The 26950-nt window shown below is 41.9% G+C and overlaps 1 long non-coding RNA gene across 1 annotated transcript in view; it reads left to right on the forward strand.

Annotated features, from left to right (window-relative positions):
- LOC125615574 overlaps positions 1-26669 on the forward strand; it is a 113854-nt gene extending 87185 nt beyond the window's left edge. The window contains exons 6-7 of the long non-coding RNA XR_007346209.1: positions 7674-7782; positions 26276-26669. This is a non-coding gene — a long non-coding RNA (uncharacterized LOC125615574). The remainder of the gene's footprint in view (positions 1-7673; positions 7783-26275) is intronic.
- The last annotated feature ends 281 nt before the right edge of the window (positions 26670-26950 follow it).

The raw sequence follows: 26950 nt of genomic DNA on the forward strand, positions 1-26950 counted from the left end.
CAAAGCATATCACAGTGACCTAGCTTCTACTTTCTCCAAACTTCTGGAATGAGTTGATGCTACCCAGCTTTTATAATTAGTGGTTTGTTGTCGTAACTGAAGGGTGGGGTAAACCAATGCCCCTCACTCCACTCTACTCTCTGCCCCTACCTCCAGTGAGGCTGGGAACCTGGTGCCTCCGGCAGGGAAAGGTTATACATGTTTGTACCCCTCGTCCTCCAACAGAAAGAAAGTCTCTGGGATGTCTCCCTAGGAAAGTGATGAACTCAACAGACCGAAAAGCAACCTTCCAAAGCTTCCATGGAGTCTTGTGTGCCCTCTGTGGGGAGTTCATAACCCACTTGAATCAAATGTATGAAATATGATATGTCAAGAGCTATGTAATGTTTTGGACAACTAATAATAAATAAATAAATAAATAAATAAAATAAAATAAAAGTTCTCACTGACTACAACTTTCTTAACCAGGAGTCTGGGGGGCGGGGTCCAGAGAACAGCCTGGAATCCCCAAAAGGGGAAGCAGACTTGGGGTTGGGGTGGAAGGACAGGGAGAGACACTGGCATCTTTCATTATGTGAATATAAAGCATGAATTCTTTACATTAGAATCCTTAGCATAGCAGGATTATGCTGTATTAAGATATTTATTTAGGTGGGCACCGTGATGCATGCCTGTAATCCCAGAGACTCAGGAGGCTGAGGCAGAAAGATTCCAAGTTCAAAGTCAGCCTCAGCAATATAGCAAGGCCCCAAACAACTTAGTGAGAATCTGTCTCAAAATTTAAAAATAAAATAAAATAAAAAGGGCTGGGGATGTGGCTCAGTGGTTAAGCTCCACCGGGTTCAGATTCAGTCTCTATCAAATTAACAACAAAAACAACAACAACAAAGACTTATTCTTTGATATTGAAATATACCACCCAATTTCAAAACCTGATACTTGTTTTCTGGAAGGTGTGTGTGTGTGTGTGTGTGTGTACACATTTGATTCCACCGTTGTTTGTGGGATGATGAGCTTATGCTGGTAGGTAGACCCCCAAGGAGAATGCACTTCAAAGTCCTTCCTGATCCCATTTAGGCCAAAAGTCTATTGAGCCTGTACTCAGTGCCAAGTAACATTCTTGTAAATGAATCTGTTTCTACCCTCCAGGAGGCCAGAGCTCCCCCAAGGCAAGAGAACTTGCTAGAGGCCAAGACCTGGGGATGCATAGTGTGGTGGTGGTGGGGATGCTGATCATTCCAATGGAGATGAATAACACAATTACAACATCCATGTGAAGGTTAATTATAGAACAAAAATCTCTCTCCTGCCTGTAGTAGCAACAATTTCCTGTAACTATCTCATTGAGAAATCAAATCTCATGAGGTTTTATTTATTTTTGTTCTCTCCTGACCACTGTTTTTTTTTACAGTGGTGATTGTCAAACTTTGCAGAAGATCACGTAGTTCCACAGAGATACAAAGAGAAGACTGAGTTCATAGAGGCTGCTGGGGAGAGATGTGGCTAAGTACGGGCGCCATGCTGCTTTGGCTCATACGTTACCATTGGGATGTCCAGTCCCAGCCCAGGTCACTGGTGTCCCAAACAAAGACTTGAATGCACTCTGTTACCAGAAGTAACAGAGTGCAGATTTATTGAAGAAGAAGATAGTTTGGGCCAAGCGAGAGAGAGAGAGAGAGAGAGAGAGAGAGAGAGAGAGAGAGCGCTCCTGATGTCTGGAAATTAGGCTTTTATATCCTGAACTGTGGGTCTTTCTCTTCCCTATGTGGCTCTGATTGAAGACCTTACCCCATTTTCTCCCATTGGTTATTTTATGATACCTGATTAGAATATTTTTAAATCCCCCCTACTACCACCACCATTACTTTAGAAAACCTAATTAGATTACTTCCCATTTTACCCCCATTGGTCATTTTAAAATTTGAAACTGTGGTGGGAATTGTCATGGTGATAAGTCTTTGGGGGTGAGAGTTATCATGGTAATGGGACTTATCCTAAACAGGGACAGGACTCTGACTGGTTTCCTAGTCTTGTCCTTCACCAGCTTCTTTCTAATACCCAGCTCTGCCATCTTGGTGTCCCTGAACTCCTACCTAACAATTATAGGGACCCCAGAACCTTCTCTTTCTCCCTGTGGAGAATTGGTATAAGTCAGAAAGACAAATTAACAAGAGAAAAAGTGTATAAATTAATTATGTGCATGGGCGTCACGGGAAAGTGAGCACCCAGCAGCCCCATGAGATTCAGAAGCAAATACCCTTTGTTTTAGGGGAGAGGGAAGGGAGGGACTAGATCATGAGGAGGAAGAATAAGTGATTACTAAGAGAATGAATGGGCCCAAGGAACAGTTAGTGGCCTGGGACACAGTTCCTCAGGGATCTGAGTATGAAACTTGATTTTCAGCATCCTGCTCTGTGAGAAGAGTGCACTTTTCCTTGGTTAACGAAATTTCAGTGGGAGGAGCTGAGGCCATTGTGGATGGGTCTGGTCTTTAGATAGATAAGGGACCTTCAGGGGAAGCTCTCCTTCACCCCCGCCCACCAGTGCTCTCAGTTTGAGGTCCAATGGGTCATGTTTGGGGTGTATTTTCTCAACCCCGCCTACCTGGGTGTGGTGGTATATGTCTGTAATCCTAGAAGCTGGGGAGGCTGAGGCAGGAGGATTGCAAGGTCAAAGCCAGCCTCTGCAACTTATCCAGGCCCTAAACAACTTAGGGAAAGCTTGTCTCAAAATAAAAAATAAAAAGGGCTGGGGGTGTGGCTCAGTGGTTGAGTGCCCCTGGGTTCAATCCCTGGTACAAAAAAGAAAAAAGAAGAAAAAACTTGCAGCTTCTTTCTTTCTTACCTAAGTCAGGAGTGTCCCTTCTTGGCTTGGAATGGACTTGTGAGATGTTGTTCTTGAGAGATGTTGATCTCAATCACTTATTTGACAAATGTTGAATGCCAAGAGTTTCCTAAATAAACTCTGTTAGGTGTGGGAGATGGAGTGATGAAGGAAACATCATGAATAAACTTTCTGGGCCTGGTTGTAGGATCTTTGTAGAGTCCAACTAGCTTGAATGGTTCTTTGTAACCCCCAGAAGATATTCAATAGAATTAACTGACCTGGATTGAATAATGAAGGCATGCTTTATTTTTTTCCATGCAGAGTTTGAATCAAAACAGTAAATGACCTTTCTAAATAACTAAGGTTGCATGTGGAAAGAAGAGGAAAACATTTAGTTCTTATTATAAATATCAGGTGATTGTTTTCTGCATCAAATTTAGAATTCCGCTCTTACCAAACACCCCAGCTCCCAAAGCAGACAGCAGTTGTAAACATCTCTTCTTCCTGTTTAGAGACAGTGCTGAATTCCAGAGGCTGCTCTGGGAAATACCAGCTCTCCTCTCCCTCTGGTGGGGTGGAAGCTAAGCTGTGTGTGCCTTTAGCCCCTGGTGAGGCCTGGTGCTGGCCCGGCAGTTAGCTCAGCCACAAACCACAAGGCCAGGGGTTGAGAACAGACAGACAGACTCAAAGCAGAGGGAACACAGTTGCTCAGTGGTCCGGAATCTCCATCCTAGAAGCCAACGGGTGGTCAACCACATCACTTTGGTACGGACCTTGTTCTCTGGTACAGATTTTATTACTTGTACACTGTGTCTTTTTCTTTTTCTAACCAGTCTCCTCCTTCCCACCAATGTGGATTATGCTAAAAGATGACAAATGGTGCATAAAGCTGATCTTTTCCTATGGTTTAAGGAAACCATGCAGTGGAGGCTCTTGATGACTTAAAAGAAAAGCAAGTGACATCAGTGACTTCCTTCCTAATAGCCATTCGATTTTAAAGGAGCACTCAGGTTTTATTTATAAAAATACATGGATGATTATGGAACCAATGAGATCTACATTTCCAAGGGATTTTGTTTAGACTCAATTAAAATTTTCAGCCCTAGAGGTTTTGCTCCTATTTGAAGGGCAGATGTGCATTTTAAGGCATCAAGGGATGACGATTTCTCTTCTCGGCAAAAGAGGCAGCCTGAGGAGGGGTAGGTTTCCTCTCCTAAATTAGCATTAGGTCATAGGCTTCTGTGTGGGTAGCGGGAGGGATTCCATGACATCGGGTGACCAGAAAGATGGAGCAATCACAGCCCATGAATCACACGAAAGCAGGGAAGAAATCCAACAGTTCTCCAGAGTCTAGTGGTGGCTGTTAACAGCCGTGCTGGGGAACCGTGTGCCTCTGTTTGCATGACTAAATAATAAAGGACTGTCTTTGATGGGTTACTTACATTGCATGGCCAGCCATTATTAGGGCCCTGTTAACTGATCACAGGTTTGACTGACGGGAGCAGCCTTGTGATTTACAGGGATCTAGTCCATGGGTGTACGGGAAGGACCTCAGCACGCTGCTCTTCACTGATCCTCTTAATAACAATGAAAACTGCAATGGATGAATGATTCTGCCCTCCTCCCCACTTCCCAAATTCACATATTGAAGCTCTAATCACCAAGATGATGATATTTGGAGGTGGGACCTAGATGAGTTCATGGGGGTGGAGCCCTCATGCTTGGATTAGTGCTCTTGTTTTCACTGGGGACACAGAGAACAAACCAGGAAGTGAGTCCTCACCAGTAGCCAAATCTGCCACTACCTTGATCTAAGACTCCATGGGCTCCAAAATTGTGATAAATAAATGCTGTTTAAACTACCCAGTCTGTGGTTATTTTGTTATAGCAGCCTGAGCTAACTAGATCTGTCAAAAACAAAACTATTCAGACCCAATCCTTTAAAACACAGAATCCTCTCTGCCATGAAGTTCAATATGGAGGATCAGAGACTCCAAACTATTTCTCCATTTGGACAAACAAGCATCGTGTCCCTAACATAAGACATTGAAGTTCTGACCCCCTGTGCCTGGGAACATGACCTTATTTGGAAGTAGGATCTTTTCAGATGATGGAGTTAAGATCATGAGAATGGGCCCTAGTCTGCATGACTGGAGTCCCTGCACAAAAGGGAGATTTGGACATAGAGACACACATGTTCAGAGAGAAGAGACTGTGAAGATAAGGGAGAACGCCATTTGGCAGCTGCTAGAAGCCAGGAGAGAGGAATGGAACAAATTCTCCCTCACAGCCCTCAGAAGGAACTAACCCTGCCCATACCTTGATTTTGGACGTTCAGTCTCCAGGCCTGTAACGCAACACATCTCTGTTGTTTAAACCACTCAGTGTGTGGCACTTCACTGTGGCAACTCTAGAAGACGAACACACCCTCCTCCACTGGACTCAATCACCCGTAGACAAAGGCGTGGGCTGCTCAGGCTGTGACCTCTGGCCCTGGAGGCACACCCTCAATAGAAATTTGTGGAAGTCTGAGGATTGACATGTGATCCAGTGCTCCTCAGACTTCAGTCGGGGGACAGAAGTCATAGTGGGTAGAAAACTGGGGAGGCAGGAATTAGGAACATACCAGAATTTTGCTGAGGCATCATTTCCTCCCTGTCTACTCCCCACCCCAGATCATGTTGTCTCCTTCTCCTCTGGGTTAGGGAAGCCCCAGCGAAGCTCCGAGACCCAAGAAGGCCACTTGTGTGTAAAGTCATCTGCTAATGGGATGATTGAGAACACCATGTCCTCACACTGAGTCACACGGCTCCCTACCCTGGGGTTTAGCTACCCCACAATTTCATAGGGAATGCTTGTTTCTTATTATCTAAAGGTTAACTTGAAATTCATTTCTGATGAAAAAAGTATGAAAACTATGGAAAGCTGAGTTGGGGTAAATGCTTCACCTTAGGTTAGTTTCCAATTCCAGAAATTCTGCAAACTATAAATCTGGAGTGATGGATTTATGTGGTTCCCTGACCAATAAGGATATTTGTAATAATAATAATAATAATAAAATAGAGGAAAAGATAGCACAGCCTCAGAATTTTTCCCTTTACTCAGCTGAAAATCAAACCAGACAGGCAATTACTAAGGTTTTGCCATAATACATAATATGCGTACGCCACATTTGTGGCACATTACATATTACATGGTTATTATTCTGCATTTTTCATCCAATCATCTTATTAGTTCTGGTATTTTTATGTGGTGAAGGACTACAAGCAAAGTCAAATGAGAAAGGCATTGGTAGAGAAATAAAGAACAGATCCAATAAAGTTGAATCTAACAAGGTGTGACCACCACTATACAGGGGACCACAGAGGGGCGTGTTGACAATGAATTCTTAAGGACTGGAAAAGTACTAAGAGAAGACCATGAGATGCACCATCCTCCTTAGCAGGTTTACTGCCTGACTCCTTCTGTATCACACCACAATTAGACCTCGTTGCTTTTAAACATCATGATTCGACAGATTTGCGAGTGCTTTTGTAATGCTCTTTGTACTTAACTATGACAAATAATCATAAGAGCAGAGTAAGTACCATATTAAAATAGAATCCACTCTATTTCTAAATATATTTGGGAGGGGGGCCCTGGGGAACATCATTGTATATTCTGACCTATTATTAGCAGAAAAGGAAACAACTCTATTAATAACTTGGATCTGGTGTGAGAGCCCATTCAACTGATGTTCTGAGTCACTCGTTGCTTTTGGTGTTTGGAGTCATTTGCTTGGAACTAAGTGGAATATCCTATTTTGGGTATGCCAGCAAAGACACAATGGATTATACTAAATCAGACTACTGGTCAGATTTTTTTCTTTTCCTTAGCAGTCAGTCTTTTTCCTGTTCATTCCTTTTCTCTTCTTTCTTTAATGCCCTCCTCTGTCCTTTCATGGGAGCTCATGTTTTGGTTCGTTTATTTATTCATTTCTTCCTGCCATGTCTCCTGTTTCTCTTTTGGAGAAAATGTAAAAGATCACCACTGAGGAGTCTGAATTTTCCAGCCTGAAATTGAGTTCTGCTGCTTAGTCAAGCAGCTCTCAGTGAACATCATATCCTAAAGAGCAGAAGTTTTAGAAAGAAAGTTGGTGGCTTTTTTTCCCCCAGTGAGATGGACAACCACATAATGTATATTAAAACTGAAGGGTCCAAGTACCATTTTATAGTAGCACAGTAACTTATATGTAAGTTATCATTTATCATAATTACATATTAGACCATATATTCTGACTTTGAGAACTAAAAACCGGCCTGCGTATGTTATGAGCAATTATGTTCTTACCGATCCAAGATCTGTAAATGAGAAAGCAATCTGTTGAAATATGTAACTTTTCTGTAATCACTAGGTATTATAGGCTAGTTAAAGTTGGGATATAGGGCCAATTATATCTGCACTGTAGTTTATACAGTGAAGCTCCAAAGGTCATACTGAACTAAGCCATCAGAGTAAAACGACAATCAAAATCAAGTACATAACTGCCTGTTGGAATAGACTCCTCTTGGGAGTGTCCTAGGGTCCAGCTAATCCTCCCATGGGGGACCCTGCGGATTGACTACTGATTTTGGCCCGTCTGTAATATTCTAAAGGCAGTGGCCATGTTTCCTACTTCTTGGTGTCCTCTACAGGGCCAAGTGGCCAAGCAGGGTGCCCTGCCATAGCAGATGGTCAGGAAATAGTTGCTGGATTGGAAAAATAAAGAAAAACCAATTCAAAGGAGTCGTGTTAGGGGTGGAGGGGTGTCAATCTTTGCTTTACAGTTCTGGAATGTGGCAGTTACAGAGCCTTGGTTGTGTTTCCAGCAGGCCAAGGCTTATTTCAAGAATGCATACTCCTGAAGCTACGAAATGCCACTGAGAATTCCTGGTAACCTGAGAGGAGCTGAGTTGAGAGCCTGAGCACTTGATTGTGGTACTTCATTTTCTTATCACTTACTGTAAACACTGAAGAAATCCCTGGCTCTGTGTTGTCTTAGCAAACAGAGCTTATGTACACACCGTGTCATGGGAGGTTAACAAAACCAACTCAAATCAGTGGCTGCTACGATGGGTGAGACGCATGTGGTTGACCAGAATGGGTCTTAGGAAGTCACTTTCCTTTTGCCATAAACAAGTGCATTCTTGGGCGTGAAGCAATGTATGGCTAAAAGCCATCAACTGGAGGATTCCACCATCTCTTCCATGGTGCAAGGCACTGTGTTGGAATCTCTTGGCCTGAATTCTTGAACCTCAAGGAATGGCCGGAGCATTGGACGCCAGGTCGTTAGGAGATCCTGCTGTGTGTAGGCCTCCAAGGAGGGAGGGAGGGAGGGAGAGAGAGAGAGAGAGAGAGGTCCAATTCAGGTAGGGGGCTCAATTCTGATCACATCAGAACCAATGTGACCCCTCCAGGTCAGAGACCTGTTTGAATACTTATCTCTTTGGGCTATTTGGATACTTATAGGTGATAACAAAACCCAATAGAGCCTACTTGAATATTAAAGAATATGGAATTAAGAGGCAGCCAGACCTGTCTAAAAATTCTGGTCCTAATGTATATTATGTGATCTTGAGCAAGATACTTAAATTTTTTTTTTGTTTTGATACCTGGGATTGAACCCAGGGGTGCTTAGCCTCTGAGCTATATCCCCAGATGTTTTTTATGTTTTATTGAATCAAGGTCTCACTAAGTTGCTTAGGACCTTGCTAAATTGCTGAGGCTGGCTTTGAACTTACGATCCTCCTGCCTCAGCCTCCTGAGTTGCTGGGATTACAGGTATACACCTCCTCTCCCAGCCATTACTTAAATTCTTTAAGCATTGGTTTCCTCATCTATAAATTGGACACTATATGTATCTTGTGCATTGCTTCTGTTTTAGAGTAAATGAGATTCTGGAAAAAAATTCTTATCATAATTCATAACATTCAGCAAACACCAAATAAAAGATAACTCTTCCCCCATCTCCTCTTATTTTTTACTCTCATTCCTGTTCTGTCTCTGTAATTAGGGTAATTCCTCTAGCATTCTGCATGGAACCAGGTGTGATTAAGACACTAATGAGGCTTCCTCTGGGCTGTGTGTGTGCATGCACACACACACACACACACACACACGCGCACACACACGCATGTATGTAGGTAAAGGAAGGAAAATGGTTTGAGGTAGAGGGGAAATGGTGTAGACTTTTAAAGTCAGCAATATCACCTCATGCAACACAGCACCTGAATTGCCCCTGCTCACTGTCATTCCCCCGCCCCTCCAGCTGACACTCCTTGAGAATGGAGTTCACGATGCTTTGTGTGTGTGACTGTGGTCTCTGTGGTCTTCTCAAGTTCTCTGTCCTGGAGTTTGTGTGTGTATTTGGTGGGTGGGGGGGGCTTGTCGGTTCTCATTGCTCTGAACAAAATACCTGACAAGAGCAACTGAGAGACAGGATTTATTGGGGCTTATGGTTTAGAAGTCTTCATCATGTGGAGGAAAGTTTTCAGTTCATGGTAAGGACAGAGAGTCCTTCAAGACACAGCAACAAGATATAGTCTCCAAGACACCCCCTTCCCCACAGTGACCTACTTCCTCCAACCATGCCCACCTGCCTAGAGTTACCATCCAGTAGTCCATCCAAATTATTAATCCATCAAATGGATTAACCCACTGATGAGATTACAGCTCTTATTATTCAATCTTTTCACCTGTGAACATTGCTGCCTTGCCTAACACATAAACTTTTCAGGGGACATTAAAGACCCAAACTATAACAGGGGATAAGCAGAAAGAGAGAGGCAGAACCTTTCTAGTGAATAGTTCTGCATCCTGGTGAAGTCAGGTATGTGTGACTATAATGGAATACTCAAGGAAACTAACTTTGTAAAGAAAAAAGTGTTTAGCTCACAGTTTTGGAGGCTTGAAGTCCAAATGACATGGCACATGTCGGATTGCCACTCCTCATCTGTGTCACCTCATGACATGGATGGCAACGCAGCTGCATGTGTGGAAAGAAAGCCAGTGATGACATTCAGTGGTGACATATCAAAACAGAAGGAGAGAAAGAATGAGCCCGGGAGCCCACAGTCCTCTTTAAGGTCTTTCCTCCAATAACACGAGGAGCTCCCACCAGGCCCCACTTCCTAAAGGTTCACCACCAAGAACCAAGCCTTTAACACATGGGTGGTTGGGGTCATTTGCCATCTAAACCACAGCAACCCCTCTCCACCACTCCAGTCCCCTGCTGTCCCACTCCAGCAGCTGCACCAGATGGGTTTTCTAAGTTCCAAAAGACACCAGATCTTTCTCTTGGTCACTTCATTGGGGCAAGGAATGGTCAAGAGAAAACAGGAGGAATTAATTGTGTAGACACTTAGGGACAAGAAAACAATATCCTGGACACACTCAAACTCTCTGGGACCAAGTCACCAAACTTAAGCTGAAGGAAGAGGTAGATAAATGCAATGCTAAAGGGGGAAAGCAGCCATCCACTCATTCGCCTATTAATTCAGTTATATTATATATATTATATTTCTATATATAATATATATTATATTTCTATTCATTCAGTTAGGATTGTTTATTATATTTCTATTACATAATGGGCATGTGGCTGTTTGCTAAAGTTTTAATGGCAAACAGTCCCTGCTGTTATGCTATACAGTTTGGGATCTTATCACCTAGGTTAGTAAAACATCCAACTGTCTAATAATACTTCAGTTCCTGGTGCTGGGTAACAAATTATCCCCAAACTTAGCAACTTGAACCAACCATGTATACTATGCTCATGACTCTGAATCTTAGGACCTGCACAGGACACAGGGTTCCATAATGTCTGGGGCTCATCTGGGAGACTCAAGGCCTGGTTGTGTCTTGATGGCAGGGACCTGGGATTATCTGGAGATGTCCCCATTCACTTGGCTGAATTATTCAGGCTGTTTTCTGGGAGCCCTTCAGAGGTGTTGCTGGGAACACCTGCAGCATGTGTCCACCACGACAGCCTTAGGTAACTAGAATTCTAAAAGGGTAACTGGCTTTGGTCAGAGCCAGCATTTCAACAGAAGCAGGAAAGAGCTGCATGTCTTTCTCTGATCCTGCCTTGGAAATCGTAGACCACTGGGCGCATCCCATTCTGTGGGTTAGTAAAGACCAGTCTAGACTCCAAAGGAGTAGAACAAGAGACCTCCAACGTCTGTCTCCAACTCTTGATGAAGGAGAGGCAAGGTAGGAGTATGTGGGGTGGGTGATACAACTATGGGCATCTTTAGAAAACAGGATCGGCCAAAACGACGGTGAAATAAGTGTTCTGAAAGGCGAGGGTTTCCATGAGGAACATATGAAAAGACTTAATCATCACTGGCAGAGTCAATCAGGAATTTTTCTAAGAAAGTGGCCACTAGGCTGAGCATCAGTGGAAGTTAGCCAAACAAAGACTGTGTGAAATGGTATTTTAAGAAAATGGAACATGGCAAAGGCCCAGAGTCTATTGGAAGCCTAGACCATATTTAGTCCTGAAATAATTTCCATATGGCTCTCTTGTAGGGTGTGAATATGGTACCAGATAGATACAGCCTATGGGAGGACTGCCCACTGACCTCTACACTCCATGTGGACTGTGTGGATATGCCTCAGTGATCATCTCTCAGTCATAGTGTGACCACCTAGAACTTGTGCATACCTGCTCTAAGCCTACCATTAGAACTTCCCTCAGGAAACCTGCTTAGGTAACATCCTAGACCCCAATAAAGCCTTCCACCCCCAGGTGTTCCCCTGCCCTCTCTCTGTCTCTCTTTGCTCCTCACCTGCAGGTTAAGCAGGCATGTTTTGGATGGCTCCCCTTTCCTCTGGGCTCCATGAGGCCTATGCCCTCTTCTCTCCAGGATCTGGTATTTCCTAAGTTCTGTTGTGCTGCCTATTCTGTGTCTCACCTGGCTGACACACCTGAACCCGATTTCTTTCCTGGTCAGGGCTAGTCTAGGGAGTGGTGATTTTGATGGGAATAAACTGGACACAGGGCAGACAAGAGCCACAAAAGCTCCTGCCAGTATAAACAAGTTTCTGTGAGAAGGACACCTAGGCATTAGGCCTTCCGCCAGGATAAAAAAGTCACATTGTAAACACCCGTGACCAGATCTCCTGGAGCCCCATTATGTCAGACTGAGATTTAAAGCCACTCTCCAGACAGGGACCTCAAGACCAAATCACAGGAAAATACAACATATGTGTACGTTTGCACGTTTCTGCAAATGTAGAAATGTAGACATAACCAAGGGTTCAAATCATGAAGTTCCTGGTGAAAAGCACTAGGGATTTGAACAATAGTGGGAGGCAGAAGAAAAACGTCCTCTGTATTTAGAAAGAATATGACAGGAAGCATAAAAATGAGGTCAGAATTCAAATGCAGTCAGCCCTTAGTTTTCCAAATTCCAAATTCTGGGCAAGGCAATGATGCTCGTCAGCAGGGGGAAAAAGTGCATGGTGTTTGTTTGTCTCCTTTATTTTTATTTAAAAAATTAAAATGGAAATTCATCTTCATTATCCCACAGAAGTATATTTAAGGCGCCCAGAGTCCAGCATCATTAATTTTTCTTTCGTTTCTCAACATATAAGATTCACACATTAAAGATTTTTTTTTCTGATTCCTCTCGAAAACAATAGCATCCCTGAAGTAGTAACCTCAGGTCTTCTGTCAGGAGTCATTTGTTGCTACTAATACTTTTCATAAACACAGAGAATATCTCTCCTAAATCCCCAGTCCCCAATTTCTTCTCTAGAATGAACCAAACTTCCCTCAGGAAGGGACGATGCTGGAGCAGGAGATACCATCCCGGTAAGACATTTTATGACACTGTGGTCTGCGTGGCCAGTGGCCATTCAGATGAAACCCTTCATTTCCTGTAGTGTGGTTCCCAAGTGTTTGCCTTCTTGGAACAATCATGGGAAATTTCTGAACATCAGAAGGACCATGACGACAGCTCCAGTTACGCGTTACTCTTCCTGGTCTTGGAAAATGTCCCATTGTACTTCATGCATTAGATGGATCTAAAATAAGTTAGAAGTCTAGACAGTGGTAAATATATATAAGCCCTTTGGTTTTTCCCCCATTATTTAGTAATGTACAATGGGAGTCTCTCAATAATCTCCCCTCTAATCAAAGAATTGCAGGAGTGTGCGAGTATAAAATATATATGGAAGGTAATTCATCTTTGGCTGTTTTCCTAGATCATTATTAGCTACTTCAAGTCTTTTTAGAAGTGGGTGGGATAAAATAATGTATCAGTGAATAAGATTTCATTTATGAATTTTTGAGAGCAGCTTTCTTTTTTCTAACAAGACTCATCACCACCCAACTGATTTTATTATACCCAGCGAATATTTATTGGGCTCTGTCAATTTGGTACTTCTCAGTCTATACGCCGCCACATCGATTTCTTTTCTCTTTTACTGCATCCTAACACATAAGTGTTTCATACCCTCTTATCTGAAGATACTTTGGGAAAACTTACTACTAAGCCTTTTTTTATCCTATTCTCATCCCCACTTGTTATGCTTGACATCTCAAGATCAAATACTGCTGTTTGATTTTGTTCTTCTTTGTTTTGAATTTTCTAGAACATTTGAATCTCCAAATAAATTTTAGAAGCAGCTTCTGGTTTTCTACCATAAATAAATAAATAAATAAAGACAAACAAACAGCAGAGAAACAGAAAGAAAAGGAAAAATAAGCCTCTGGGATTTTGATTGTATTTGTATTGATACTATAGATAAATTTGGGAAAATTGATAACCTGATACTATTGAACCCCTTAACCCATGAGCAAAATATATTTCTCCATTTATTTTGATCCTCTAATTTCTAATTTCTCTCAGCAAAATTTGATAATTTTCACAGTACATCGTTTGTCAGATTTCTCCCTAAGCATTTTGCTAGTGTAAATGGTGTTGTTGATTTCTTAATTTTCAATTTCTAATTGTTCATTGCTAGTTCATAGAAATAGAATCAATTTTTATATATTGAGCTTGGATCTTTCAAACTTGCTAAAACAATTTATTAGCTCTGGTAGCTTTCTTATGGATTGCAGTGAATTTTTTAATGGAGATAATCAGGTCGTACTTTGTTTTTTTCCAATTTCAAAACTTGACCAGAGGCCCAGAGCACAGAAAAATAAGTTCTGACATATTGAGCTTTTTCAAATCACAGAGCTATTTTCCTTCTTGGGGTCAGTCCTCTGGCCATACAGAGACCTAAATGGAGCTTTGATGGAGATCTTTTCTGTACCTTAGGTCAATTACATTTTCAAACAGAGCATATTAGGTTTTTTTTTGTATCAAATAGCAAATCATAATTAAAATAGTTTCCTAATTCCCTAAGCAGCTCTCAGGGGTCAAGGATGGGACACTGTAGAGAGTAAGAGAGTGTGTGTGTGTGTGTGGGGGGTGCTGTTCATGACGTGTTTAGATGAATGAGAGTGTGGGGAATTAAATTGGGTGATAAAATAATCCTTAGAGAAAAGTTTGTTTGATGGCTAGAGTTCTAAATGTAAATGAAAGAATTCAGACCTCATCATAATAAAAATGTAGTTTCAGCTTCATGATTTCTGTTATAGCTTTTGATCTGGCTGTAAAAGACCCTGCAAATTTTTTAAAGGCAATATGGTTCATGTAATAGATTGTCCCGATCTAAGTGAACCTGGCGTGGTGGCTGCAGGGCCTTTAAAATGTGCCATAAATGTACAATTCACACTTGATTTTAGAGACTTAATAAAGAGAAAGAGAGAGAGAGAGAGGGAGAGAGAGAGAGAGAGAGAGAGAGAGAATGAAACATGTTAATGCAAACATTTTGTACCCATTGGGCTAAATACTATTAAAATTAATTTTACTTGTTTCTTTTTACTTATTTCCTGGGACAACTAGAACATTTGAAATTGCTTATGTGACTTGCTTTTGTGGCTTACATTGCATTGCTGTTCTCACTGGCTTAAAACCCACTTCGTTTTTTTCTTTTTCTTTTTTTGATACAAGTAGATTTGGTATTCTCAGATTCATTCTCATCCCAAGATTCAGAACATTGGCGCAGTAATAGTGGATTCCAGAGCAAGTCCTTTGTATGTTGGAGAGCCAACCTAGCCTAGCTCGGGTATTCTTGCCTCAGCGTCTCCAGAGCTAATTCCTACACGTGCCTTAGGCTAGGGACGAATCATTTTATTTCTTCGAGGAAGAGAACTCTTAACCAAGTGGGTATTTCCAACCATTTTTTGGAAAAACTGAAGTTGAGGAGAGAGTAAGGAGTGAAGGGTCAAAATGGGCAGAGCTTTTTTAAATTAATGAGTCTGTCATTCACACTCGAAGTACATGAGTGACTTAAAGCCTCAAGCTTCTTCCTGAATGCTTTGCCAGAGCCCAAAATACTAATGAAGGAAGAGAGGCAACTGCAGCAAAAGCAAGATTCCTGCTAGACTGTCATTCATAGTAAAGCAGCCACTTTTTAATATGATGAAAAGCACAGAAAATGTTCAGTTCTCTGAGCTCAGGAGAGACTTATTTAATGGATGTAAAACTACCTTTGCTGAGGGAAACCAAAGGGCAGAGAGAAAAGAGACCGAGGGGAGATAAAGGAAGAGACAAGAGGCATGAGAATACATTTTGTAGGATTTTATTAGTTATGTATATTAAGGAGATAGATAGATAGATAGATATAAGAATATATGCCTTTTCATTTTCCAAATAAAGCATTTTCAATTTGGAAGCTGGTTAATGAATAAATAGTAAGTGTAGTTTTTCAATATTTTGAGTATTTAAAATTCATTTGAGGGGCTGAGGTTGTGGCTCAGTGGTAGAGCACTTGCCTGGCATGTGTGAGGCACTGGGTTCGATTCTCAGCACCACATATAAATAAATAAATAAATAAATAAATAAATAAATAAATAAATAAATAAAATAAAGGTCCATCAACAACTAAAAAATATATGTATTTTAAAAAAATTCATTTGAGCCAGGTGTCGTGGCACACACCTATAATCTCAGTGGCTCAGGAGGCTGAGGCAGCAAGATCATAAGTTCAAAGCCAGCCTCAGCAAAAGCGAGGCACTGAGCAACTCAGTGAGACCCTGTCTCTAAATAAAATACAAATTAGGGCTGGGGATGTGGCTCAGTGGTGGAGTGCCTCTGAGTTCAATCCCCGGTAGTCCTTTTCCCCCCCCCCAAAAATTTTGATGTTACATTAAACAAAAAATATATAAAAGGGTGTATAGTTAATTTATTTTTACTTTTCATTATATTAAATAAAGTTCAAGTATTGGACTTACAATCTTAGCTCACAAATTAATACATTCTATCATGTGTGAAAGTTCTGGAGTCACATTTTCTACAGTCATATTATCTAAGGATAAAAATCTTTAAAATTATATTTTTAATTTGATATTTCTAATAAATTGCTATTTGATTTTTTTCTAAGCAGATTTAGAAACTTTGGATACATCTTGAATTCCTTTTTAATAAACCCATTTTTCCTTGTATGCTATAGAACACTTTGGTATGCTTTTGAAATGTAAGTATATAAAAACTAACATCTTGGTGGAAACTGCTTTTCTTGTGTAGTTACTTTATTGTGTCTGGGAATAGCCATAGATTTTTATGGATGCTATCCAAATGTCTTTACCAGTGCTTAACATTATAATAGGAGTCAAGTCTTTTTTTCCATTATAATTTCAGCTCTTGAATGTGTTCCAGAATAAATGTAGTGCATGGTTTGTGATGGCAATGAAAGATGTCGGTCATATAGCTCCCACCACTCCTGAGAGCTAATACCAGGACTAACAATAAGCCTAGGAAACAAGGCAACCTGTTTCCTGACCTCATTCATGGTCTACTTGAAAGCGGCTGAAATAACTACAAAGTAATGTTATATTTATCTTAAGGCTTCTAAAGTGAATGTGATAATTGTATTTCTCTGCTAAGGTAAACTGACTATTTAGAATATAAGCCTAGATTGAATCTTGCTTACTTTCATCTATTTGATGTGTCTTTAACATTCAATCAGTATTAAGGTTTTGGTTATCACCATTACACTATAACCTCAGTTTAAACATCAGATTCATGACTTATCGGGACACAGCTGGACTTATAGTGTAACTCTACAGACTGAAGGCTGCTTTTTTGCTAAAACTTTTGTTTTCTGTTTGGGGACTTTCTTTCTGGCCACTGGAGCATGAATGCTCTGGCCACACAGAGGCCATGTCGAAAAGCCAGAACCTTCAAAAATAGCTCACAACTAATGTCAAATGGGGAGTTGGACGCCTAGCACAGTTCTCTTGTCCTTTAATCTGTAACTGAGACATTCTACCCCAGTACTTGACAAACTTGATCATTTGGGGATTCTGTTAAAATTTTACATTCTGATTCAATGGCTCTGAGATGAGCTTGAGATCTCTCCGTCTCCAGGGTTCAAGTCCACGATCGGTTGCCTTCACTGCCTGCCTGTGGCCAGGCAGATCATCATGGTCTGGGGCATCAAATGCCCCAGTGGGATTTAGCTAAGTGGTAACTTAGGTGACTATTCTCTTTGAATAGTTGCCTTCACTTCCCTTTTCTCTATTCCTCTACCAGTTTCTTATTTACGTGTGAATTCTTATCTCAGAGTGCTTCTGGGGAAGCCCACCCCTAGAATAAATATCCATCCATACCTCCATCCGTCAGTCCATTCATCCATTCATCCGTCCGTTAATCCATCTGCAACGTAACAACACAGTTCAGCCTCTTAGAGAATCCAGCAGATTGAAGGGCAGGATGAAAAAGAAGGAAGACAAGGAGTGGGTTGGGGGAGGGGGAGGCAAAATGGGTGAAATCAGCTGAGCTGACTTTTCCTTCCCCCTGATGGCATTCTTGGAAAGACAGGATATTGTGAAGCTCTGGTGAAGGCGAAGACCAGCAAGTTGGTTATGACACACAATTCCCAGAGACACAGCCGTGCTACCAGGAAAGATGGACAAGGTCCTCATGTCTCATCCCGTTATTCAGGGCACATGGTTGGTTGGGAACATTGGCCAACATGAGTGGGGTGGCAGGTCAAATGTTAATCTTGGAAAGGACAGAAATTAACATAATGAAAGGGACACTGTATGAGTTGAAGTGGGGGAATGCCACACTTCCCCAGATTGTGAAACAGAACATAAAGGAGAAGAAAATCAGTGAATGGGCTCCGCAGATGGTTACCAGGACTTTTTGGTGACTTTGTGCAACTGGACACACACACTCACACACAAACACTTAATATGCATGTACAAAGCCTCTGGAATGATCTTATAAAGTAAGCAAACAAACAAAAACAACAAAGCATCATTGCTCTTGGTTATGCATGAAATCACCCCTGTGAAATTTTTCCTTGAGTAAAGCCAACACCTGTTCACAGTAGAACCTAAAAGGGAAACCCCATTTGAAGCTCCTGTTCCCCTTCTCATTAAAACTGAAATCATTCCTGCCAAGGGCACTTCTGGTTTCTGCAGTTCCGTTGCCTGAGAAGCAGCCCCCAGGTTCTCCTAGCGAAGGCTCCAGTCTTGGAAGTGTCCCTACTGTAGCTTCGAGCCTGGGGGCTGAAGTGGCTTTGTTTTTGCCGCCCAGACCCCCTGGTCACATCCCATGGTCTCACCTGCTGTGGCTCCTCTCCAGTTGCCTGACAGGTTGAGATTCTGGAAGTAACATTTTAAAAGGCCAAGGACAGGTCATTTCTTAGAACTGTGCGTAGAGAATCAGTCACTGGGCTAAGCTGTTTGATCCCAGTGTTCCTTTCATCTGTCCTTTGAAAGCAGCTTCCTGATTTCACCAACATCTGCCCTGGGCTCTGCATGGAAGGTGGTGGGTGCTGATGGAAATCACAGATGTGACCCAAACTCCCTAGTGACAGTCAGGTCAGAGGTCACTTGGCCCCATCCCAGTAACAGGTGGCACTTGATCTTCAGTGTGGCCTCTACTTTTCGTGAGGATTTGAATCATGAGACATGTAGGATAAAGACTGTCACTGTGCATTTTGATTTCTGTGGTGAACTATGAGCTGTTTGATAGCTGTGTTTTAAAAATAATAGTGTCATAACAGGTGACATAGGTATCAGGGCAAAATATCTACTCTTTCAATGGCAAGCGCTGTAGTTACTTCAAATTACCGTTCTTTTTACTCTGCAATAGGTACAACACACACATTATCTCACACACATCAACATGTATGTGCATGGGGAAATATTTGAGTGGCTATAGAGGGGAGAACAAAGAATTAATGCTAAAGTGTCAATAAAGCAATAATTATTATTAAATAAGAAGATTCCTTTTGCACTATGTTACTATTTTGGAGAATAATCATTTGTTAATTAACTAGTATGCTGGACTGGATTGTGGCTCTCATTTGTGTTGAAACTCAAGATGTTTGTCTTCTCTCCTCCTTTCTCCAACCTAGAAAAAAAATCATAGATATTCAATCCACACCCTTGTGAAGTTCAAACATACCTTAGAAGAATTAATTGGCAGCAATTTTAACCTGAGGCGTTGAAACCAGAAATCTAAATAAATTCCACTCACCAAAGGGCTCAGTCATTTCCTGCTTGGAGGAATGGCCAGAGTTATAAACTGCAAAGTTGACATTTGCATACCAGAAAAATACATGGATGCTAAAACTGACAGCTGGGATGCAGCCTAGAGCTCCAACAATGTCATCAGGAACAAAAACACCACATCTGACAACCGTGAGATTCAGTACAACTGCCCTGTGCAGCAGACTTTATCACGCCCATCCAGATGCCTGTAGGCAAAGGGGTCCATCAGGGCAGCCCCCTTGGGGTGCACACATGTATGTTCCCCACACATAGCCCTTCTTTCAAGGGTCAGATTTGTAGCTCCCCGAGGACAGAACCAAAGGCCAAGGGTGGGCGGCCTAGACTCTTGTTTGGATTGGGGAGCAGAGACCACATCTGCAGCACATCACCCAGACTGGCTGCTGACAGGGAGAGGCATAGATAATTCCTTCGGATCTTACACATCAGTAACAACAGGACACCCTTCCACTAATTGGTGGCCCCCAGGGCAGCCACAAGTTGGTTTGATTGAAATCAGTATTTTAAAGATCTTTAATTGTCGCAAACTACATGTAACATAAAATTGACCGTCTTAACCGTGTGTACGTCCGTCATGTGGAGGACACTGATGTCGCTGGGTAAGTGATCTCTAGATTTGTTTCATCTTGTAAAACTCTGTACCTGTGAGACAACTTGTCACCGTCCGCTTCCCTTAGATCCTGACAATCACCACCCTACGTACTGTTTCTGTGAGTTTTATGCGTCCTGGTACCGCTTGTACGCGGAAACATGCAGTGTTTGTCCTTTGGTGAGAGGCTTATTTCACAGAGGATAATCCTCCAGGTTTATCCACGTTGCACCATGGGTCAGAACCCCGTCCTTTGTAAATGCTGAGAATCAGTGTCAAATTAGAATTTTTAATCACAACAATAAAAGGATCACATTCCAGTTCATGACTGAACTACTCCATGATTCTCAGTAAGTCATGTGTTTTGTAGAGTATACATTTTTTTTTCTAATTCAGGGAGCCTGGATGGCCCATGATACTCATTATATAGGGATTAGGGAATCCCTGGGCATGGAGCAGAAATAAAACTACCTGTCCTATAAGTAGACTTACATTTGAATCTTGACCTCCTTGGCACTAAATTTCCATTGTCTAAACATTTCCAGGAGCACTGAACAAACAATATTACTCAAAAATTGTACCCTTATTGATATATCAGTTAGGACTAATATTTGCATAATGTTTAAAATATTCACAACCCCAGTTTTCACTTTACTCTTAAAATTTTAGTAAATTTTTATTCTAATGCAAGAGGACAATATGACAATTTGGAGATCTTCATTGGGTTTATTTTTAATCCTAGACTGGGATAACTCTTCCCTTTATAAAATTGAGTCAGTGTTCCTCCAGACACCACCGTTCCTGAGCCAGGATATGAATACTATTGGTATAACTTTCACAAAATAGAAACCGGGTCAGAGAGTGCCTGGGTGCCTTGTCCACTGGGCAGAGTCAGGGTTAGTATTTGGGTTTCATTCCAGAGTTCCTGCAGTTGACCACTGAGCTGAGCACAAATGTGTATGTGTGTGGGGTGTGTGTGGGGGGGGTGCATAAAATTATTACATTTTGATAATCAGCAGCAAGAGGGGACATTAAAGCTCCCAGTTGACATTGCTAGAACAACCACATATGATGGGAAGAATTCTGGTTTTGTCGTTGTACACAACATATTTAAATCTGCCACCAACTGTCCAGTACCACCAAATGAAGGGGTTTTTTTCCCCCCTTAATCTTCTTGACTTCAGTTTCTTAATCTGAAAATGGATACAATAACAGCATTTCCTTGACTTGGTTGTGAAAAGTTAACAAGGAATGTCTGTAAATTGCTTAGCTCGTAGTAGGCATTCGATAACCGTCAGTTCTCCTGATTCTTATCAAGCAAGAAAAGAATGTGATCTCCAAAAGAGGAACGTGTCTTCATGGTGGCATTTGGCACAAGCGCACTTACTACCACTTCTTTTTTCTCTTGTGTACAAAGGTGCCTAGGAACTGGATGGCCTCCTCTGTCTTTTGCACTCTTTTCATTCTTTCAGACTGTACTCATAAATACCAGAGACGTGGTATGCTGGAAATCAAACGGTGCAATCAACCTTGTATTTACCTTGAGTGGAGAAGGCTCTCCAAATGCCAGGATCGAGGACACTATTCATGGGCTACTTGGGTCCCTTTTCTTTTAGCTTCATCATATCACAGCTTTGAAGTCCTGCCTAAGTCAGCCCAGGATATGCTCTCTCCGTCTTGACCCAAGGTCATCACTGGGTAACAAGTTATTGGCAGCCACGTGAAATTTTACCTCATTCCTAGATTGGCTTTTTAATGGTGAAGCAATTTGATTAATGGAAAATGCCCTAATTCCAGTGTTTTATTGATCAAACATTCTTGCATGGAAGCCTAGATATTATTTGTCCATTTAGCTGTCCTGATACGAGAATGATCCTTATGAACTCTGTTGATTCAAGAGAGATCATGCTTGATGTGATAGCGTTACCCAAGGGAAAGCATCTCCTCGTTGTCCCAGCGCTCTTAGCTTTGAAGAAGTGCAAGGGAGGTACCACGTGCACCAAAGAGAGATATGTTCAAATCCAGTTCTCCTCCTCTCAAGGGAAGGCAGAGAAGGATTTTCCACCTAGAGATTGAAAGACAGATTATGCCCTTGTGTGGATAACTTGTGTCTGAACCTATGTACAGAAAACAAATATTTCCATGTGATTTCCCACTATCCCTTGACTTCCTCTGTAATGCTGTCTTTGAGCAAAAAGCTTAATTCCTCAACTTGTTTTCCTGGTATGATTCTTACTCATACATTAATGATATGATGCTTCAGATCCAAGGAAAGATGAGTACAGACAAGCCTAAGAAGCTTGGAACTTCCTGTAAGATGGACTGTAACCTCTCTCACCCACCAAATATATTGTCAGACACATTACTGGACACTCCAACCCACCGATTGATGAAAGCCAGTGGGGATGAGGGTGTGGCTCTTTCTTTACTGTTCTTTCTTAGACCACATTTTTTTGTATGTGTGTGGTGCTGGGGATCGAACCCAGGGCCTTGTGCATGTGAGGCAAGCACTCTACCAATTGAGCTATATATCCCCAGTTCTTACTGTTCTTTCTTGTTTCTTGACTGAGATGACAAAATGAATGTCCAGCCCCTAGCTATACCAAGTGGAAGACTCGTGTTTTCCTGAATGGAAGTGTTAATTGGAAGAACTGACCTTACCTGGAAGTAAGTAATTCTGTGACTCTGAAGACGTGCCTGAGAGGTCTCTTTTTGTGTGTCGAGGTAGTTTATGCTTTCAGACGTCTTTTCTTGAATATGCCGTTCCCTCCTTGGGAGTGGGTGCTTGTCTCCTGTCGTTTGGGTCAGATCGTATTTTCCCTTGGGCCAACCCTGCCTACAATGGCTCTTGAAGGATTCAGTTATTGCTACAGAACACTCTTCATGAATTCTAAAATGTACCTACTAAGCCTTCGCCTCTCTAAGTTCTCAGGTCCGCTTTTCTTAATTATCATGCACTCTGTAATGTTAGGATATATATATTCTTATTTCAGAAATGGAACCAAGCATGAAACAGGATACTGACTGGTTGAGAAGTGAGCGGTGGATTGTGGTTTAGGGTGAGAATTCACAGACCTTGCTCCATTGAGCCATGTTTCCATATCTGTGAAGCAGTTGCTGTGAATTAAAACTCAAAGATATTCTCAGCAAAGTGGAAAATTTTTAAAGAACCCAAATCTCCCTTTTCCTCTCTTCTCTTGATAACAAGAATCTGCCCCATTCATCACAGGTACCCATCCTCCTTGGCTTGGGTACCCTGTCCCAAGTGCTCACTGCCTTGCAAGCAGCTCAACACAGATCCCAGTATCTCTTCTGGAACAAAGGTGTCCCCTCCATTAGAGAGAATCCCATGTCCTTAAGAGTCTAGTTCTTGGTTCTTGATACTTGGCCAGAATTTGGGGACAAAGATTTTCATGAATTTAATTTTTTTAAAGGAAAAGTTTTCTTTTGTTTCTTTGCTTGCTTGATTGTTTGGGGAACCGGGAATTTATTTTTTTCTTTTTGTTTTCAGAGACAGGGTTTCTCTAAGTTGCTGAGGCTGGCCTCAAACTCATGATCCTCCTGCCTCAGCCTCCAGAGTTTCTGGGATTCCAGATGTGAAAAGCTTTGTCTCTTAGTAGCTAGGTGATGGGACTTGAAGTTCATGAGCCTTACTCATCTAGTTTGTGAATCACTTCAGTTCCTTGTGTCTCAGGTATCATCCTTTTGCTTTTTAACCCCTGTAATTTTCTTCTGTTGACACTGTGATGTGTTCCTCTCTACGTACAGTCACTGAGGATACCAAAATCCTCAGAGACTCTTATTAAAACAGCACAGTGCTTGCGTAGGACCTATGTACATGCTCCTGTATCATTAAATCACCTCTCGATGGCTTATAATACCTACTACTATGGAAATGCTATGCAAATAATTCTTATACTGTATTGTTTGGGGAATAACAAGAAAAAAGAGGTCAGTAAATGCTCGAAGCAGATGCAATTAAAAAACAAACAAACAATTTTCCATCCATGGTTTGTATAATCACGGGTGCTGAGCTGCCGATGCAGAGGCCAACTATATATTCCTATCTTTTTCTCTGTCTCTCATTTATATTTCTTCCTGGGCTATTTTTGCAACTTTTTCCTTTTGCCTTTATGGACTTTTTGACCTCTTTAAGGAGTGAGTTAGGTACAAAAGGGGTGTCCTGAAAGTCTTTGCCCTTTAAGGAAATGAGTTCTGCTGTAGAATCTGGGATCCTTTTAAACTACAATAGAAAACAGTGCTATTTTTCCTGGCTTTGTTTTATGTTAACTGAAAAAGACAAAGAAAAGTAAATATGCTGTATTTCATATTGTAAAGAAGGAAAATGGTAATCTAAGTGGGTTTATTTTACCTTTCTGTGACACTGAGTTGTTTTTTATGGCTTTGATGTCAATCGGCCTCAGCTGGAAAAAAAAAATTATTTGTGTCCACATCACTCCCTTTCCTGAAGGTAGGAATATGGTTTATGAGCTCCAGAGTCCTGGTGGTTCACCTCTCTCCTCCGTACTCTCCTCCGTAAGCAACACCCTATTGCTGGCTTATATTCAGACACCTGGTGGTCTTTTGCGTAGTGAATATGGAATCGGTGGTCATCAAACTAGAACCTGCACCAGAATCGCCCGTAGGACTTGCTCAGCACCTGCTCCTGGGTCCTTTCCCCGGGGTTTCTGATGCATCAAGTCTGGGGAGGTGGCTGAGAATTTCTATTCCTGACAAGTGTAGAGCGACAGGTGCTACTGGTCCTGGAGCCACAACAGGGGACGTGCTGCCTGAAACTTAACTTTGAACAGGCAAGAGCCAATTTTGCTGCTAGGGGGTTGGTGCACATCTATTCTTTTACCCTTTACATTGTTGCTCAGAACAAAGAACCTTATGGTTTGGATATAAAGTGTCCCCTCCCATAAAAGTTCATGTGTTAGAAACAAGATATCCAGGGTGGAATGTTCACAGGTGAAATGATCAGATTCTCAGTTGTAACCTCATCAGTGGATTAATCCATTTGATGGATTAATACTTTGAATGGACCACTGGGTGGTAATTGTGGGCAGGTGGGCATGGCTGGAGGAAGTGAGTCACTGGGGACATACTTTTGGGCACTGTGTCTTGTCTCTGGTTTCTCCCTATCTGTCTGTCTGTCTCTCTCTCTCTCCCTCTCTGTCCTTCTCAACTACATAACCTGAGCAGCTTTCCTTCCTCATGCCCTTCCGCCATGATGCTGTGCCTGACTTCAAGCCCAGAGCGATGAAGTTGGCCAACTGTGAACTGAACCTCTAAAAAACCATGAGCCAAAATAAACCTTTCTTCCTCTAAGTTGTTCTTGTTGGGTATTTTAATCATAGTGACAAAAAGATGACTAACACACCATTGAAGAACAATATTATTTAACGCTGACCTTATTTAGATATTTTTCTCTGGGTGAAGAAATTGAAGATTGCCCTCCAGAGACCTCAGGACTTCCAGCCTTGGCACACGTCCAAAGGGCCCGGGGACCCCTCTCGGATGCTCCCCTCTGGTCTTCGAGCCTCTCTCCCACAGAAGTGTGCGCCCCTGGGAGGTTTTACGACAAGTCGGTGATGATACTGTTTTTCTAAGCAAGGGAGTAAAACCACGAGTGTGACTCAGATTATTAAATGTTGACTTTAGAGGCCTCTTGCTCTCACTTTTTATGTAATTTGAAGACATCTAATCTTCTCGAACTGCCCTACTGGGCCTCTCCCTGACATCATGTTTGCTTGAGCTTTTGGATTCAATATTAAGACCATGATTTAAAAGAAAAAGAAAATAGCAATTTTAAAAGCCAGAGTTTCTTTTAGAGCCAGCTGTGTGGGCAAACTTGTGCCTCCCCGCGAGTGTGTGCCGCAGAGAGGGAGAGCTCTGGTGCCACCTAACTTACAAAAAGTACAGACACTTAATGGTTGAAGATCCCCGAGGATCAGACGGACAGGTGGACTCACTGACTCAAGGAAAAGAATTAGAAGTTTAAAATTTCTACAAATGATGATTCAATGTCACTTAATATATTTAAACCTCCAAGAAGACAGGTTCATTAACTCCCTGGTTAGTGGTCAACTCCACTTCTGTTGGAGTGGTTCTCAAATGAGAACCTTTTTGATTTCTTGAGACAAAATATAAGCTGTTACAATACTTTTCATTCGAGCCACAAAAGAGAATTTATTGTGGGTAATAGGAGTTTTTCCACCTACAAATGTGCTTTGTTTTTTGATTTTTTTTTTCAGCAGACTTAACTTCCAGACCCTAATGTATTGGCAGAGAGGACACTTGACTCCTATTCAGCAGTTGGGTCTCTGTATCCATAGGATGTGGAAGAACCGTCCGGACTTCCTACTCTGACTGGGAAGGAGAAGAGCTTCAATGTCGCAGCCAAAGAACAACAAGAAGGGACACCCCGATTCCATTCTATGTACCTGTGTGATTTCCCCAAGATGACAGCAGGAAAGACCACATTTTCTCATCTCCTTCGTTCTTTCCAAGAAACCCAGCTTTTCTGGGACACAGACAGAGACCCCAGAGACCAAGGAGCCAAGCAAGAGTGTAATTCTTTGTCCTCGAATCGGGCTAACCCAGAATAAAGCCAGCCATGCTCTCCCTGTGGACTGTCTGCAGCCTTTTTAAATAAATGCAATTTAGTCTGCACTGCTGCACACAGCTCGTGGTCACCAGGGGAGTGGCAGGGGAAGGGCGAATAACACGGACTCAGAGATGGAGCAGCTCATCCGGGGGCAACATCCGATGGTCCACACGTTAAGGACTAACTGCATTCCAATTCTTTCTTTCTTTTCTTGATACTAATAGTGTTTCTATCTTTATTTATTTTTTATTTACTTTTTGCAGTGCTGGGCTTGGTGCAGGCCAGGGCTCTACCACCAAGCTACATCTCCAGCCAAATAGTGTAC

The sequence above is a fragment of the Marmota marmota genome, unplaced genomic scaffold (genome assembly GCF_001458135.2).
Source record: "Marmota marmota marmota unplaced genomic scaffold, marMar, whole genome shotgun sequence".
Lineage (NCBI taxonomy): Eukaryota > Metazoa > Chordata > Mammalia > Rodentia > Sciuridae > Marmota > Marmota marmota.